We start from the raw sequence: 17,993 nt of genomic DNA on the forward strand, positions 1-17,993 counted from the left end.
AGTGGAGACAAGCAGGGAACAGAGACATTTTTACTCCACAGAAAGAAAATGCTTCAGCAGGATCAAGGCTCAGCTTGATGAATTATCAGACTTTCTTATACCCTAAAAATATAGGGCTCCAATGACCTTTTATTTCTGAGTGATTTGGATATGTGGTGTGTTAAAAATTAGAACTAATGCTGGGCAGTGGTGGCACATGCCTGTAATCCCAGGTATTGGGAGGCAGAGGCATGTGGGTCTCTATCAGTTCCAGGCCAGCCTAGTCTACAGAATGAGTTACAGGTCAACCAGGGCTACACAGAGAAACCCTGTTTTAAAAAAAATATGTGTATGTGCCTATATATATTATGTGTGTGCCTGTATATATTATGTGTGTGCCTATAAATACTATGTGTATGCCTATATATGTGTGTGCCTATATATATTATTGTATGCCTATATATAATGTGTGTACCTATATATATTATGCGTGTGTGATTTTCAAAGGTATTTACTCATTAATTCATTTTAAAATTATGAGACTAAGCCTATTATATAGTAACATAACTAACATTTTATATAGTTATTTAAATACATAGTTTAACAATATATAGTTATTTAAAATAACTATAATTCTGGGGCGGCGAGATGGCTCAGCCAAAAGAGGCACTTGCATGACGCCTGAGGACCTGAGTTCAATCCCCAGGATCCACAAGGTGGGGAGGTAAGAAGCACATTTTCCTTTGGCCTCTGAACTTGTACACACACATAAAATAAATAAATGTAAATTTTTAATTAAAAGAATTCCTCTTCATCTCCTCTCACAAAAAAGAAAAAAGAATACTGCCTTAATAGAAGACAGCCTGAATCTTATAAATGAACCGGGCTTCAATTTGTCTAGATATGTTGATTTACTGAACTCTATAAAGTAAATCCAGCCACATATGTGTGTAAGTAGTGGGAAATGAGATATTATTTTGCATGCTGCAGATAGTCAGCTTTAATAAAAACCAAAAGGCCTCTGTCAGTCTAAATACAGGATCAGAATCCGTACTGTGGATGCTTTCGTACTTGGCAGCGTATTTAAGCTAGCTGTGATGATGCTTTCCTATAACCAGCACTTGAGCAGTGGCGGCAGGAGAATTAGGACTTCAGGGTCCTTCTTGGTTACACAAGCAACTGGAGAACAGCCAGGCCCTGTTGACAGAGCAGGCGGGATGGAGGGAGGGAGAGAGGAAGGGAGAGAGGGAAGAGGGAGGCTATAGCAGTTTATCACACACTTTGGCCTTCTTGTTTGTTTCACATCTCAGTGCCAGGGCTTGAACCCAAGCCTGCACACACTTCTAAGCCCTCTAGCACGGAATTCCACCCTCAGTCCGCATCTGAATGGATCTTTCATTACCATGCACGAGTTATTAGTTCACTGACACAAATCTTTCAAACGCTGTTTCATTGTACCACATTTTTAAGTAACAACAATTAATAAGGGCACCTCATCAGGAAATCTTCAGCCGTTGGGGCACTATCAAGCTCACAGTTCATTCAAGTTTTCTAAATTTCTAGCTTTTAGTTGGAGTTTAAAAATTAACACTTGCGATACTACCTTTTCTTTTCTCTAAAATTTTCATGAAAGATCACTTTACTTTTGAGGCGTCTGCCAGCTTCTCAACTCTGAATAAGCACGGTTTGTCAGCCGATATGAGTGAAAGCATCCCGTGTATGGGGCGTCTGGCTAAGCGCATCCTTCATCCACACAGAGCTTTTCCTTGAGAACCACTGCACTGGGATGTGCAGGCAAACAGGCTCCCCGCCGGCTCCCTTCCCTTCATACTGAAATATGATACATTGTATCCCAGAATGGTATAAAGATGTTTACACAAGAGACATCAAAAATTGTCTTAAAATATTTTTCCTGGCTCTCTGCTCCTCCCTCTTCTAGAGACAGCAGCTTCTTTTCGTGCAGTGCCAGCCTCGTTCCAGAGACACGATGGTGAAGGTCGAAGTGAACAGATTTGGCCCGTATTGGACTCCTGGTTACCAGGGCTGCCTTCACTTCTGGCAAAGTCGACGTTGTTGCCATCAATGACCCTTTCATCGACCTCAACTACAAGGTCTACATGTTCCAGTATGACTCCACCCATGGCAAGTTCAAAGGCACAGTTAAGGCTGAGAATGGGAAGCTTGTCATCAACAAGAAGGCCGTCACCATCTTCCAGGAGCAAGATCCCGCCAACATCAAATGGGGGGATGCCGGCGCCGAGTATGTTGTGGAGTCGACCGGTGTCTTCACCACCATGGAGAAGGCTGGGGCCCACTTGAAGGCCATCATCTCCGCGCCTTCTGCCGATGCCCCCATGTTTGTGATAGGTGTGAACCATGACAAGAATGACAATTCCCTCAAGATTGTCAGCAATGCTTCCTGCACCACCAACTGCTTAGCCCCCTTGGCCAAGGTCATCCATGACAACTTTGGTATCGTGGAAGGACTCATGACCACAGTCCATGCCATCACGGCCCCTCAGAAGACGGTGGATGGCCCCTCTGGGAAGCTGTGGCAAAATGGCCGTGGCACTGCCCAGAACATCATCCCTGCGTCCACTGGCACTGCGAAGGCTGTAGGCAAAGTCATCCCAGAGCTGAACAGGAAGCTCATGGGCATGGCCTTCCGCGTTCCTACCCCCAATGTGTCTGTCGTCGATCTGACATGCTGCCTGGAGAAAGCTGCCAAGTATGACGACATCAAGAAGGTGGTGAAGCAGGCATCCGAGGGCCCACTAAAGGGCATCCTGGGCTACACTGAGGACCAGGTTGTCTCCTGTGACTTTAACAGTGACTCCCACTCTTCCACCTTCGATGCTGGGACTGGCATTGCTCTCAGTGACAACTTTGTAAAGCTTGTTTCCTGGTACGACAATGAATTCGGCTACAGCAACAGAGTGGTGGACCTCATGGCCTACATGGTCTCCAAGGAGTAAGAAGCCCGCCCTGGACCACCCATCCCAGCAAGGACACAGCAAGAGAGAGGTCCTCGGCTGCTGAGCAGTCCCTGGCCTAACTAACCCTTAACACTGAGCATCTCCCTCACAGTTTCCATCCCAGACCCCCAGAATAGCAGGAGGGGGCTAAGGGAGCCCTACTCTTTTGAATACCATCAATAAAGTTCATTGCACCCCTCAACAACAACAAAAAAAACATTTTTCCTTTCATTACACATATATGAATAGGAGTACAATCCCTGGCAGCATGGGGTGGCAGCATAATGCTCAGCCACTTTGAATATGAGCAGCTTGGTCTGCCATTGCTTTTGAACTGAAAACGGCCACAACCATGAAAAGAGAACAGGAAATGCTTCTTGCTCCCACAGCTCCTGCAAGGGGACCCACAGAGCTCTGCAGACCACGCTGAACATACTGTTCTGGAGTTCACTGTGCTGTGCACTTGCAGGGAAGGGATGGCTTGAGAGAGGCCAGGAAATGCTTTCTAAAAGCAATCCAGAACTTGCAGGGAAAGGTATCCTGAACATCATTAATGTTCATTTGATTTAGTTCCCGTTATAAGTAAGTAATTACCCGAGTTAGTTTACTCTCTCATGTCTAGCATGCCCTGACCCTAATACACTCCTCAACCAGTAATGTTACCAGAGCCAACCACTGGGAAATTACAAATGAAATTTCACAGTTCTGCCTACACCAGTAAATGATTCTGAGGGTTTGAGCCCTTTGCTGGCTAATTTTGTGTCAACTTGACACAAGCTAGAGTCACCTAAGAGAAAAGAACCTCAACCGGGAAATAGCCTCCATCAGTTCAGGCTGTGGGCAAAACTGTAGGATTGTTTTTAAAATTAAGATTGCTATGGAAGGGTCTAGACCATTGTGGGTGGTACTATCCCTGGGCTAGTGGTCCTGGATACTGTAAGAAAGCAGGCTGAACAAGTCATGAGGATCAAGCCATTAGCAACACTTCTCCATGGCCTCTGCATCAGTTCCTGCCTCCAGGTTTCTGTCTGGCTTGAATTCCTACCTTGTCTTCCCTCAGAGAACTTTGATCCAGGAACCATAAGTCCTCGAGCAGTGCTCACACTCACTCACTGTTCCTAGCGTCACCTGTGGTTCATGACATCTTTCTTCCCTGTGCCTACAGGTGCAACTCAAGTGATGCCTTCTACACAGACTGGTTCTAAAGAAAATGTATGATTCCTGTACTAATATGTATGTCATAATTTTTGTAGGATAACCTATAGTTGACCGTGGGTGAAGTCAAATCACTGGCTTATATACTGAAACCTTACCCATATACCCAAATCACTCAAGAATTATAAACTGAAACTAGCAAGCCTTGATAGTTCCTTATAACAGAATCTACTTTACAATAACCAGTAAGAAAATACCGATTCATGTTAAAATGTGAACTGAAAAGCATCATGCATGAAAGAGGGCAAGACCAAAGACTGTGTTACACTATAGTATCCGGTTACTGGCATTCTAGAAAAGGCAATGTTTAAACAGGGACTCAAGCAAGTGAGGAATTAGGCATAGGACAAAAGGACTGACAGCAAAGGTGAATGACAGAAGTTTTGGAGGTGACAGAAATGTTCTATATTGTCAACTATAGTGTTTGGCATATGTATATCTTTGTCAAAACTCAGAAATAATCCACCAATGATTGTACCTTGTCTTCATTAAGTCAGAGTAAGTTTTAAAAGGACATAAAAAGGGAACTGGAGAAATGGCTCAGCAGTCAAGAAAAGTACTGCTCTTTCAGAGGACCTAAGTTCAGTTCCCAGCACTTACACTGGGCACAACAGCCTTTAATTCCAACTACAGGGGATCCAGTATCCTCTTCTGGCATCTGTAAGTACCTGCAGCCATGTGTGCATAGCCACACACACACATACATATAATTAAAAATAAAATAAATCTTTTTGAAAGGCCATGGAAATGGGGTTCACTGGAGTTGCTGACTTGAAGACAGTGAAGGAGTAATAACTGAAGCTGGCGTGGAGGTGTGGAAATGACAACCAAGTGGAATAATGCTACTGCCTGAAATCAGCTTTAAAATTGTGTCTTAGTTGCTTTCCAATGGCTGACAAAGAAACATGCCCAAGGCACCTTAGAGGAGAGTTTACTGGTGACTTCCGTTTCAGAGGGCTGGAGTCCATGACCCACCATCATGGCGGGGAGCATGTCAGCAGGCAGACATGGTACTGAAGCAGTGGCTAAGAGCTTACATCCTGAACCACAAGCACAAGTCAGAGAGAAAGAGTTAAGTGGGGATGGTTTGGGCTTTAGAAACCTCAAACAGCCCCCAGTGAACACCTTTCCCAACAGGATCACATCTCCTAACCCTTCCAAAACAGTTTTACCAATTGGGAACCAAGTATTCAGACCTATGAGCCTATGGGACCATTCTCATTCAAACCACCAAAAGTTGTCACAAATGAAGTTTTAGGCTGGGCAGTGGCAAGGCGCACCTTTAATCCTGGAACTCAGGAGGCAGAGGCAGGAGGATCTCTGTAACTCTGAAGCCAGACTGGTCTACAGAGTGAGTTCCAGGACAGCTAGGGCAACACAGAGAAACCATGTCTCAAAAAACCAAACCAAAAAGAAAAAAAAAACAGTTTTAGAATAAAAACTCGACCATTCATTGAAATTTTGTCTGCCAGGGACATACAGTCTGAAATGAGATTAATTCCAACTAAAGTGGCTCTTAAAGTTGGAAATAATTTTATTTTAGCTACCGGCAATCAGTTCATTGCTTTTGACCTCCCAAAAGGAAAAAAGAAATCACATAATGTTATCTATCTTCTCAAACTCTTCATTAAAAGGAGTCGCAAGGTTGTTAATAGACTAGAACAGAGCTATGCATAATATTAGCCTCATTGTAGGCCTCCTAACGTAGTCAAAGTATTAAAGTCACAAGGAATTCAGCACTGCGGGATAATCACAGTCCAAAAGCACTGCCAAAGCCTTCCCTACAAGCTTGGCATTTGGAATGTTAGGGAAATGCTGTTTCTTCAGTATGAAGATACGTTTCTAACATAGGTGATCTCTCATTTCGAGTTCAATGTTTCTCTTTTCCTTGACTCTAGATCTCTTCTTTGGCAATTTAGAACAATTTAAAGTTGTTGTTGTTGTTTAAATCCTCCTCTATTTTTTTTCAAAGACTAAAACCTGGAAATCTCATTAAGTTCAAGCTGTAAACTCTTAAACTTCCTAGAGAACAATTTTGCACTATTAAAAAAATTAAAATATAAAACTCTAACATACTCTCAAAAACCAGTCAACAAATCTATGAAATGATTAAGTATTTAAAATTATATACTACAGAATAATTACAGGAAGTGGCTAAAACCAGTTTAAATGCTCATTAATAGAAGCTTTAAGCAATTCCACTATATGCATACACTGTAAAAATATAAGAAAACCCCTTGTGTACTAATGTAGGAAAATTTCAGTGTCTGGCATGCTGGTATGCATCTACAACCTTAGCTACTTCTGAAGCTAAATCAAGAGAATCACAAGTTTGAGGCCAGACTTGGCACTTAAAGACACTTTCTCAAAAAAATGTTTCAATTTAAGGACAAAGGGAGACCTAGGAATAAAACACTGCGAGAAGCACCGATGCAGCACCTGACAGAAAAGAGGCAACATCTTCATATGCATCATATAAAAGGCATGCATAGAACAGCAGAACTTTTTTTTTTTTTTTGATTTTCGAGACAGGGTTTCTCCATAGCTTTTTTGGTTCCTGTCCTGGAACTAGCCCTTGTAGACCAGGTTGGCCTCGAACTCACAGAGATCCGCCTGCCTCTGCCTCCACTAGGATTAAAGGTGTGTGCCACCACCGCCCGGCTACAACAGCAGAACTTTATTTGTATAATAACGTTAAGGAAAAAGCTGAGTGGTGGTGGCACATGGCTTTAATCCCAGTACTCAGGAGGCAGAGACAGGCTGATCTCTGTGTTCGAGGCCAATCTGGCCTATAGAGCAAGTTCCAGGACAGCCAGGGCTACAAAGAGAAGGCCTGTCTTGAAAAAAAAAAGAAAGAAAAAGAACATAGAGGAAAGAATATATATCACATTTGTTTATACTATGTTATTATTTAAACCTCTAGAATGCACAGAAAACAGTAGTCCCATTGGATCCAGTGCTCTCTTTTGGAGTGTGGATGTCCAGGCAGACAAACATCCATATCCATAAATACATAAATATATCTTTAGTTCCAGATGTGGCCCACACCTTTGATCCCAGCACTCTGGGGAGACAGAGGCGAGCAGATCACTGTGAGTTTGAGGCCAGCCTGGTCTACACAGTGACTTTCAGGACAGCAACATCATACATTATGTATAGTGGCTATCCTATTTCATATTACTACCTATAGCACATAAAGTCAGCAATTTCTCCACATCTCTGCCAACACCAGTGACTTGATTTTCTATTGTATCGAATGATAATCATCATTCCATTGATATCATTATGGTTTTGATTTTCATTTCCTTAATAGTTAGTGTTCCCTCTGGTTTTATCAAAAGAGCAAACATGCTAATACATAGAGCTCCTATTAGCCAAAGATAAGATACTTTATCATAAAAAAAATAAAACTGACTAATCTATGCTAAGTAAATGCTCTAATCCATAATGACACTGAAAATAAAATACAACTACACTAAGTCCCACTGATAACTACTGAATACATTCCTCTATAAAATTAAGTATCTGTCCTTTTTGTCCCACAACAATCTTTACTTTAGGATACAAGAATATGATGTGGACTTCCTCTCTGTATGCTGTGGATATCTTTCATTGCCATTGGTTAATAAAGAAACTGCTTTTGGTCAATGGCTTAACAGAAAAAGCCAGGCAGAAAATCCAGAGATGTAGAGGGGAAAAAAGCAGAGTCAGAGGTATGCCATGCAGTCGCAGAAGGAGAAAGATGCCCACAGGAGTGTTCTGGAACTTTGCTGGTAGGCCACAACCTCATGGTAATGCACAGATTAATAGAGATGGGTTAATTTAAGATATAAGAGCTAGCTAACAATATGCCTGAGTGGTTGACCAGGCAATATTTTAATTAATACAGTTTCTGTGTAATTATTTCAGGTCTGGGTGACTGGGAATGAACAAGCAGCCTCTGCCTACAGAATGGCGCTCAAATGTTTGGAACTGATGCTTGCCACCCACTTTGGGTCTGGATGCTTTAGTACCCACTTGGGGTCAAGAGGAAAGTAGCTGAGACCATGCCCATGGCTCAGCACCCCCTGCCTGGGCAGGTGGCGGGATTGAGTCTGCTAAGAGTGTGCAGGCAGGAGAGCATGGCAGTGTCCCGCCACCATACACAGAGAGATTTCCAGGTCATGCAGTGTGCTGCATGGCAGATTTAGCTATTACTCAGATTAAAAAAGGGTTTATATGCTACACAGTGCTACCCAGAGTTGAGGCAGCTTCCACCTAGCAGTCTCAGAGGCAGTGAACAGACCTCCACCATTTTAGACTGGGCAAAAGCAGCCTTAGTACAAGCCATACCACTTAGCATTTTAAGAAGCGCTCCTGGTCAGAAAATTATTACAGGTACACAATAAAGACAAATTCAAATGGAAAAAGACCTCTAAATGGGTCATAGTGCTGGATAAATGTATGTAGGCTTGAGAGAGAGAGAGAGAGAGAGAGAAAGGGAGAGAGAGAAGAGAATATAGACAGTCATAAAAAGTAAATAAATATAAAAAACAAAACAAAGTCTTTAAAGAGACAGTACAGATAGTCATAGATTAAAGGAATAAAGAAAAATAAGTCATGCAAAGATGGAAAATACAGAGAGAGTCTGGATTATATATATTATTGTATTTTCTTTTAATTTTTGACTATGAAGAAGTACAGAGAGACATTTCATTGTATTAGCTGCTAAGCTAAATCAATATGTATACTTTAAAGGTATCTTGATTTCAAAGTTTGGGGCTAGGGATATGTTGCTTTGGAAAAGAGGTTCTGCTTTTGTTTCCACAGAAGATGAGAACCTGTAGATTCCTTCCAGGCTAATGTGGTTTGATGGAAAAGACCCCCTGAAAGATCTCCATGAACCCCAAAAATTACTTCACCCACCAAAAAGCAGGAAGCAGTTTAGAGAGAGCAATGTCCAAATTCCCTAAATGATTGTTTATAAATGTTTGTTTATATTTAAAGGGGGTTATGATATAGAGATGAATACTTTGCGTTTGTATAGATTTTGTTCTATTGATATAAATTTAAGGTCAATTTTATTATATGTATATTTCTGCTCTTGATTAAGGTATTGTGTTTGTGCAGATCATTTAAAAATAATGTATAATTTAAAAATATAGATTAGCAGATAGTCATTTATAATAGTCAAACTTGTATTCATGTTAGTTAGGTTTTCTAGATGTATAAATACATTTCAAATAGATAGTTATTCTTCAAACCTTTCAAAGACTAATAGAATAAATTAGGACTTTTTATGACAATGAGACACATCTGCTCCTGGCAGCACCAATCTACTTCAAGAGTATGGTGGGTATTAAAGAAGCTCCTTATGGAATTTGCTAGCCATTTGGGGAAGAAACTGTTCTTGCCTGGACTGCTTGATGCTATGCTGTGTGAAACGGATGTGCAGGACCCACAGAAAAATAATTGCCAAACTTGCCTAAAGAAGGTGAGACAATCCTTCAGGGTTCCTGCTTCATGTCAGAATCTGCTAGACATTCTGCAGGACACAGAAGAAAGTGACTGACAAGCTGCCAATATAGGCAAAACTGTCTTTGAATTTATTGCTTCATGGAAAAGTCTGTCAGATACTATGTGCCTGTAGGTTGAATATGGATGTCCCAATGTTACAGAAGAACTATAGGTGAGTGTCCAAGCAGTGAGATGTCTCTGTCAATTCTCTAGAGTTTTGGAATTGCTTACAATGTACTTCCTGTTAATTTAGGTAATATTATATCCTTCTGGGGTCTTTGATGGAGTTGAAGAATAGATAGTTATAGTTTTCCTTAGTTATGATAAAAGATAAAGTAGATATAAATATTGTAACTGTATTTCTTGCATGATATCTGTTTTGTTATATGTAATTTTACTATGTTAAAGTTAAAACCTTCCTTATTACCTAGACAGAAAAGGGGAGGTGATGTGGGATTCCACTCTGTCTGCTATGAATATGGTTTATTGCCATTGGTTAATAAAGAAGCTGCTTTAGGCCAATGACTTAACAGAGAAATCCAGGTGGGAAATCCAAACAGAGATGTAGAGAAACAGAAGGCAGAGTCAGAGGGATGCCATGCAGCCGCAGAAGGAGAAAGATGTCTACAGGAGCCTGCTGGAACCTTCTCAGTAGGCAATGACCTCATGATGATGCACAGATTAATAGAGATGGGTTAGTTTAAGATATAAGAGCTAGCTAACAATACGCCTAAGTGATTGGCCAACCAATGTTTTAATTAATAAAGTTTCTGTGTGATTATTTTGAATTTGGGAAACTGGGAACAAACAAGCAGCCTCTGCCTACATAAATATTCCTAGGGAATTGTTACAATGGAGATTACACTGTCATTACTTGAATCCACTGTATCCCTAGCAGTAGAACAAGCAAACACTTCATACTTCCTAATGTGGTGTGATACAACATTGAGCACATGACACTTTTTAGGAACTGTCTGTGCCCTAAACACTGGGCTCAAATCCAACTAAGACCCAACAACTGCACTATCTAATGACAATGCTGCTGCTGTATTTAGTGGTATCAACTTAAAATGTAAAATTCAACTTTTCCATTATAATAATCCTATTTCAAAGGGTTCAAAAACCACAAGTAGCCATTAGACAATGCAGATAAAGAACATTTACATAATTGCAAAAATTCTATTGCACAAATCTCATTTACAAGAACTTTAAAGGGCAGGGGATGAAGTAGCAAGAACACAAGACAGTTCAGAGAAAAAAAGTAACAGGAAGAAAAAAAAGGAGAGGTGGGGAAATAGCACTAGGTTTTAAAAAAATAAAATACACAATATCCAAAAAGGAAAATTTATGCGAACAGATACCAAATCAAGGGCCATAAAAAGGCTCAGTCTTTACAGTGCTTACTGTCAATGTGCAAAGGTTAGGACCAGAGTTCAGATTCATAGAACCCACGTGAAAACTGAGTGAAACAGTGAATGCCCAAAGCAAGCTACCGAGGCCGGCTTCAAAACAGCACATCTCAATAGGAGACCCTCCCTCAGTGTATAAAACGGAGAATCATCAAGGAAGATACATGATGTTGACCTCCAGCCTCCAAATGTACATGCACACATATGTGAGCCCAGAGGTGTGAACATAAATGTATACATACTACATACACATATGTATGGTAAGAGCAAGCAAATCAGTGATTGCCTAAGTCTAGAGGGAGGAGCAAGTACTGCAGAGAGATAGGCTGGAGGGGATTGATGGTGATGCTGGTAATGTGGGGAGACAATTCGGTACTGGTCATGAAACCGTGAGGACTAGAGTTGGGACTCCAGGCCTCATAAGAATCTGAACACTTGTAATTCACGTGCTGGAGAAGTGAAAACAGTTGGGTCCTGGAGCTCACCAGAGCCAGCCTAGACTAAATGGTGAGCCCTGGTGCCAAACAGAGAACCTGTCTCATAAAATAACATGGACAACTCCTAAGGAATTACATTGCAAGGTGACAGACTTCTGTCTTAGACACACACACACACACACACACACACACACAAGCAAATGGATTGTAATCATGGTAACCCAATGCTACCAGTTTACAAAAATCACAAATTTGTCTTACAAAGTCAGGGAAGAGAACTATTGTGTTTGTGCCATATTCTCTAATTCTAAAAAGATACTTTGAAATAGTCCACAAAGCCTATGTGTGCATCAGATGATACTAAAATTATATTTTACTGGAAACAAATGACATGCTTGTTTGTGGTTTTCTAGATGCTGCTGAGATATGGACTGTCTCAGACATACTGCAGTTTATTGCAGCAGAGGAAGACGGAGCAGCAAGTGAGCAATGTCATGATTAACCACTGCACCTGGTGATTGGGGATTTCATTATACCATTTTCGACGCATTTCTGGATGGATTTCTTCTATGATTAAAAAATCAGTGTCTACTGTGATACTCATAAGTCCAGTCAATACTGATTTCTGCTATTTCCCAACATTGCCAACAAGTAACATATCACATCACCATTTTAAGTAAGCTTCCATTTTTAAAATTATTTTAAGTCTCAAAGTAAAAGTGAAATTTTTACCTTTAGGTCACCAACTGAAACTTTAAAAAAAAAACAATATGAATCTTAAATAGTTTCCCCTCCCTACTAACTCAATCTAGTCTGGGTTCATTACACACCTTATGTTGCATAGGTTATGAAATCAATCCTTCAAGATTCATCTGTGCTACACATGCCTGGCACCGGTGCACCACATACAAGCCTTTTCAGCTGAGTTTTCTTTGTGCACATCTGCACATAAACAGGTTTACCAAACACAACTGCATTGGGAATCCAAAACCACGATCTGAATCACAACTACTGCAGCAGCACACTGGACAGTGCCCACAGGGTTTTGATGGAGAGCCTGCGTTAAGATCTCCAGGGAGCTAAGGGTACCCTAGGGAAAAAGTGAGGTTAATTTCACTTCAGGCTTAGAAAAGCTAAAAGTGTTAGTCAGTTGTTTCCCTAAAAGAGCAAAACATTGCTGGAACAAAATTAGAGTGCACATGTTTGTGCTATGAGTGTGCACTTTCCCTCAGAGCATGCCTGCTCTCCTCTTGCACACTACAGCCTCCCTCACATGTGTGCTCTAAATGACCACGGGATAGCCCAGCCCTCAGGGGCAGATGCATGTATAGACTTACATCACAAGCTTTCTTTCATTACTATAGATAAAATCGCTGGGGAATGGATTTGAGTGGTAATAAACAGAAAGAACAGACATGCTAGACTTGAAATGCACATTCCTCTCATTCTATATCCTCAATGGTTAAAATATTCTTCATGTATCTCCTTATCCCCGTTTTTTCAAAGTTTTTTATATGAAAATGTAGATAGAAATATGGAGAAGCACATGTCAACATATAACTATCTGTAACTCCATTTCCAGGAGATCGAGCATTCACTTCTATTTTCTGCAGGCACCAGGAATGAATGTGGTACACAGATATACAAGCAGGAAAACACTTATATAAATAAAATAAAAGCCTAGAAAAAAAGAAATATGGAGAAAAAAGTTCCTACTCACATGGCTTTCCTCGCGGTTCTCAGAGATCTTGGTGCCCTATTCAATGCTTAGTCAACAACTATCGCATACAGCAAACTCCTATAAAATGCAGCAAGAAGCTGAGCAATCTGATTCTCTACCTCTCTGTCCTGGAATCCTTTAAGTCGATCTGTCCAGAAAAAAACTTCCTGCAAGCTACCTACATATAGTAACAGCTGAACACATGTAGGTTTTAGCCACTTAAAATATGAATATTGTGGAGCTGGTGAGATGGCTTGCTGGTTAAGAGTACTTGATGCTTACAGATGACATGGCTTAAATTCCCAGCAGCTCACCACCACCTGTGGCTCCACTTCCAGGGGTTCTGATACTGTCTTCTGGCCTCTGCTAGCACCAGGTACACATGCACAGAAATGCACGTAGGCAAAACACCCATACACATAAAATAAAAATAATACATCTTCTTAAAAAAAGTCACTTGGATACTTGTACTTAAAATTTTGTATGTGTATATATGTATTATCTGTGTGTGTATGTGTGTCTGAGTGTGTGTGTGTGTGTGTGTGTGTGTGTGTGTGTGTGTGCATGCCAGAGGTTACCATCTGGTATCTTCATCTGCTCACCACTTTTTTTTTGAGACAAGGTTTCTTGTTTAACCTGGAGCTCACCAATTCAGCTAGCTTGACTGGCCAACATCCCTCCTATGTTTGCCCAGCTCCATCACATGGATTACAGGTAGACACTTCTGTCTACTCTTTCCGTGCTGCTGGAATATGAACTCGAGTCTTCACACTTGTGTAGTGAGCACTTTACCATGGCCTCAGATTGTGTTTTTATTTTTTATTCATTTATTTTAGTTTGTTAAGACAGAGTCTCATTTAGCCCAGGTTGACTTCAAATTTGCTGCACAATCAAAGATAATATTAATTTCCTGGTCCTCCTGCCTCCACTTCCCAAGTGTTAGTAATATAGGCATGTGCCCCCATTCCAATTTGAATTTTAACTTTTATTTAACATAAATTTAAAATTTAAATAGTCAGGTACTGTAATGAGTCTTTTTCTGTCCCAGCAACCAGCTCTCAAATCACGACACTAAGACTTATTTTTTTAATTTCTTTGACTTTCTTCTATGTACATTGCTGTGAAGGTGTTAGATGCCCTGGAGTTACAGACACTTGTGAGCTGTCATGTGGGTGCTGGAAATTGAACCTGGATCCTCTGGAAAAGCTGCCAGTGCTCTTAACCACTGAGCCATCTCTCCAGCCCCCGAGACTTACTATTAATTGTGAAAGCTTGGTTAATAGTGTAGGCTTGCTTCTAACCAGCTCTTACAACCTAACCATTTCCAGTCATCTGCGTGCTGACACGTGGCTGGTAGCTTGTTGTCTCTTTTCCTGCATGTCTGTTTCCTCCATGTCCACTGGTGACTCCACTTTCTTCTTCCCAGATTCTTTCTCTGTCCCAAATACCCTGCCTCGGTATTGGCCATTTAGCTTTTTATTAAACCAATCCAAGTGACACTTCTCCACAGTGTACAAAAAGATTATTCCACAAAATTTTCCCCCTTTGTCTAAGAAAAAATGGAAGGTTTTAGCTCTAATGTGGTAAAACTATAAACAGTAAGAACAATCATTAGGGAAGAATTACATTTACAGTGTCCAGGCCATTTGTATTTGACTTATGGGGGGGAAATATTCCATTATTTTTTTCTATCTTGATGAGTCCAAAGCTCTGTATCTAATTTATCTTCTGTCATAACTAAGGAAAACTGCAACAATAACTACCTAGTCTTCAACTCCATCAAAGACCCCATAAGGATATAATATTACCTGAGTAAACAGAAAATGTGGTGCAAACAACTCCCAAAACTCTAAAAATGATAGAGACATCTGGTTGCCTAGGCAGTCAGTCACCCAATGTTCCTCTGCAACATTGGAGCATCCAATCTTCAATTTACAGGCCTAGAATATCTGGCAGACTCTGTGGTGAGTCCACAAAAGCCCAAAACACGAAATGTCAAATAATTATTTGGGAAGACTCACAAACAACAATAAGGTATAGAGTCAGCACAGGCCTCTGCTCTGGGGTTCTGGAAGCTGCAATCTGTAATAGGAGATTGCACTTTAGTTTCCTGGCCACCAAGACCACAATAATCACACAAAACTATACTAATTACAACACTGTTTGGCCAATGGCTCAGGTATATTTGTAGCTAGTTCTTACATCTTAAATTAACCAATTTCTATTAACCTGAGTGTAATCATGAGGCTGTGGCTTACCAGTAAGGTTCTGGCATCTTTCTCCTTCAACAGTTACATGGCATCTGCCTGACTCTAGCTCTGCTTGGATTTTCCACCTTGCCATATTCTGCCCTGCCATAGGCCAAAGCAGCTTCTTTATTAATCAATGGTAATAAAACATACTCACAGCATACAGAGGGGAATCCCACATCATCTCCCCTTTTCTTTCTAAATATAAAGGAAGGTTTTAACTTTAACATAGTAAAATTACATATATCAAAACAGTTATAAAGAAAGAATTAAAATTATTTGCATCTGGCAAAATTAAAGAAAACATTCTATCATTTATTTTATCTTTGTGAGTCTAAAGTTTCATATCTAATTTATTTTTTATCATAACTAAGCAAATCTATAACTATCTGTCTTCAATTTCATCAAAGACTCCAGAAGGATATAATATTACCTAAGTAAATAAGAAGTGCATTGGAAGAAACTTTCAAAACTCTAGAATTGACAGAGACATCTCACTGCCTGGGCATCACCCAAAGTTCTTCTGTAATGTTGGGGCATCCATCTTCAGCCTAGAAGCCCATAGTATCTGGCAGACTTTTCAGTGAAGCAGGAAATTTGAAGATCTGTTCTGTCTTGTACTGGCAAAGTTTGTCAGTCACTTTCTTCTATGTCCTGCAGAATGTCTTTTAGTTTCTTCTGTGTAGCAGGAACTCTGAAGGACCATCTTGTCTTTTAGAAAATTCAGAAGTCACTTTTTTGTGGGTCCTCCATGTCCAGTTCATACAGCATATCATCAAGAAGTTCAGGCAAGAGCAGTTTCTTGCCCAAATGACTAGCCTTGTTACATTGAAGGCAAATTCCATAATGACTTTCTTCAGTGCCCATCTCTGAAGTAATTGGTACTGCCAGAAGCAGACATGTCCCACTGTTGAGAAAAGTCTAAGTTCTTAAAACATTTTAAATGCCATATTCTATAGGTCTTTGAAAGGTTTGAAGAATACATATCCATCTGAAATATATCTCTGTACATCTAAAAAACCTTACTAACATGAATACAATTTGACTATTATAGATGAGTATTTATCCATAATTTTTAATTATACATTAATATTAAATTAGGTATATAAACATAATACCTTAAATAAAAGTAGAAATATACACAGCAATCAGATCTCTGACCACCACATAAGAGAGCGAGCATGTTTCCTCTCTTTGCTTATCAGTGCATGTGTAACCTCTTAGACCACACCCAAAGGGCCAGTGCCCCAAAAGCTAATTGGCTGAATAAATTCCCACAACAAGACTCTTCTATGAAGCAGGAATTCTGAAGGACTGTTCTTACTTGTTTTGGTAAAATTCAGCAATCACTTTCCCATGTGTCCTGCAGAATGTCTGACAGACTTTTCCATGAAGCAGGGATTTCGAAAGTTGACCTGCCTTATCTTGGTAAAGTTCTATGCTATTTTTCCTTTGTGTCCTCCTTGTCCAGTTTGTACAGCACACTGTCAGCAGTTAAGACAAGAGCAGTTTCTTATACAAATGTCTAGTTTTGCCACATTGAAATCAAACTCCATATGGAGTAAATTGGTGTTTACAGGAGCGGATATGTCTCATTGTCAAGAAAAGCCCTATGTTAATAAAATATTTTAACTGCCATATTCTGTATGTCTTTGAGGTGTTTAAAGACAGTCTATCTAAAATACATTTCTGTTTGACCTTGAAAACATACCTACAATGACTACAAGTTTGATTTTTATAGGTGACTTACTACTAACCAGTATCTCTTTATTATCCTAAATAGTTTGTAATGTTACTTTCAAGGACTAGAATTTTACATTACATTGCTAAATGAGCTGTATACATACAATACCTTAAATAAGAAATAGAAACATGTAATATAGTGTACCAAAAATAACCTTAAATTTGCATCAGTATACAAAAAATACCTTATACAAGAATAGAAACATATATACAGTATGACAAAAATAACTTTAAACTTGTGTAAATATACAAAAATCTATACCAGTGTAAAATATTTGAGACTAGTAGTTGCTTTCATAATTTGTAAGTAGATATAATAATCTACCCTATTATCTTATAATTTCTATATCTCCCCTTTTTCCCTTCAAAAAGAGATCTCTAAATCTAATCTTTGTTTAGCTTTCTCTCTGACCATGACCAAAAACAACTTGTAAACAACCCCTCTAAATGATGACAAACATCCATAAGCCACTGAATGACCAAAACCACCTACCCCAATCTCTTGGGAATGTGGGCATTGTGTTCTCTAGACTGCTTCTTGTTGTCTAGGGCTGCTGGTATCCTTGGGGGACCCTGAGAAAATTAGGATAATGGTCAAGTCCTGGAAAATCTAGCTGTAGCATTTGTTTTCCAGTTTCTCTGTGCAATGGGAAAGCGCAAGGCTTAGCTGTAGTCCTGGCTGGAATAGTCTGTGAAGCTGGACCATCCCATTCAGCAGACTGGAAGCTGCTGAGAAAACTGCAACAGAGGCATTCTGAGACGCTGTATCA

General features: G+C 40.0%; 1 pseudogene; it reads left to right on the top strand.

Annotated features, from left to right (window-relative positions):
* The first annotated feature begins 1,966 nt into the window (after positions 1 to 1,966).
* LOC121455923 lies at positions 1,967 to 2,963 on the top strand (annotated as a pseudogene).
* The last annotated feature ends 15,030 nt before the right edge of the window (positions 2,964 to 17,993 follow it).

This window comes from Microtus oregoni, unplaced genomic scaffold (assembly GCF_018167655.1).
Source record: "Microtus oregoni isolate MIOR12 unplaced genomic scaffold, Mior012 000014F_ref0000157, whole genome shotgun sequence".
NCBI classification, from domain to species: domain Eukaryota; kingdom Metazoa; phylum Chordata; class Mammalia; order Rodentia; family Cricetidae; genus Microtus; species Microtus oregoni.